Source organism: Apium graveolens, chromosome 6 (assembly GCF_009905375.1).
Source record: "Apium graveolens cultivar Ventura chromosome 6, ASM990537v1, whole genome shotgun sequence".
NCBI lineage: Eukaryota > Viridiplantae > Streptophyta > Magnoliopsida > Apiales > Apiaceae > Apium > Apium graveolens.
Genome location: NC_133652.1, coordinates 282839428 through 282840659, shown reverse-complemented (window position 1 = coordinate 282840659; position 1232 = coordinate 282839428). Strand labels below are relative to the sequence as shown.

The following is a 1232-nucleotide window of genomic DNA, read 5'->3' as shown; positions in this document are numbered from 1 at the left end:
CATACCATTGTTGCATATGTGCATAATCTTAAGTTAAATAAAAAGAATCGCTGTGGGAATGAATCTGATTTTTATCTTATACTACTTACGAACGCGTGTACTTGCGTGTAATTTTATCATGTGTTTTCTCCCTAACAAGTTTTTGGCGTCACTGCCGGGGACTCGGTGTTAATTTTTAGTTTATGTGCTTGACATCAGTGGTCGTTAAAGTTCACTGACTCGGATATTTTACTTACTTATTTTGCTTGTTGGTGTTTCAGGTACTCTAGAGAGCGTGTATGCGAACGTGTTCTCAATCTCGAAAGGAAACACTGGACGAAGTTGAAGTAGTTGAAGATGTTTTTGAAGAACTTGGGAAAGTTAAAGAAGAAGCTATTACTGTAATGGGAGAACCAGTAGCGAATCTCAAGGCTTTGATGGATTACGCTCAACCGAGGTTCAATGACATTTAATCTAGTATTGTCAGACCAACCATCATGGATAATACTTTTGAAATCAAATCTAGCATGATTCAGATGGTGCAGAATTCAGTCCAATTTGGGGGTTCTCCAACGGAAGATCCCAACATGCACATTAGAGATTTCATCGAGATCTGCGACACTTTCAAATTCAACAATATTTCTAACGATGCTATTAAGCTGAGGCTTTTCCCATTCTCTATGAGGGATAAAGCTAATTGTTGGTTGCATTCTCTACCACCATGCTCTATTACTACTTGGGAAGATCTTGCTCATAAGTTTCTTACTAAATTCTTCCCTATGGCAAAGACAGCTGCAATTAGGAATGCTCTTACTTAATTTGTGTAGTAATCGGGAGAGTCTTTGTGTGAAGCTTGAGAGCGCTCTAAGGAGATGCTTAGGAAGTGTCCTCATCATGGGATGCCTGATTGGATGATCATCAATAGCTTTTATAATGGTTAGGGAGCACAATCAAGACCCATGCTCGATGCAGCATCAGGTGGAGCCTTATGGGCTAAGAGCTATGATGAAGCTTATAAGTTGATTGAAGTGATGGTTTCTAATGAATACTAGAACCCAGCTCAGCGACTACCTCAAGGCAAGGTAGCAGGATTTCTGGAGGTGGATACAGCTACTGCTATATCTGCTCAGCTTAAGGCTTTAACGATGAAGGTGGACTCTTTGGCTAATTATGGAGTTAATCAGATCACAAGTATCTGTGAGCTTTGTGCTGGTGCGCATGAGATGGAACAGTATGTTATTTCTAGTGAATCA

General features: G+C 40.0%; 1 non-coding gene across 1 annotated transcript; it reads right to left on the bottom strand.

The window, feature by feature from the left end:
* Nucleotides 1–773: 773 nt before the first annotated feature.
* On the bottom strand, nucleotides 774–880 carry LOC141669606 (small nucleolar RNA R71). Its single transcript, XR_012553875.1, has one exon. It is a non-coding gene; the product is annotated as a small nucleolar RNA R71 (small nucleolar RNA).
* Between the last annotated feature and the right edge of the window lie 352 nt (nucleotides 881–1232).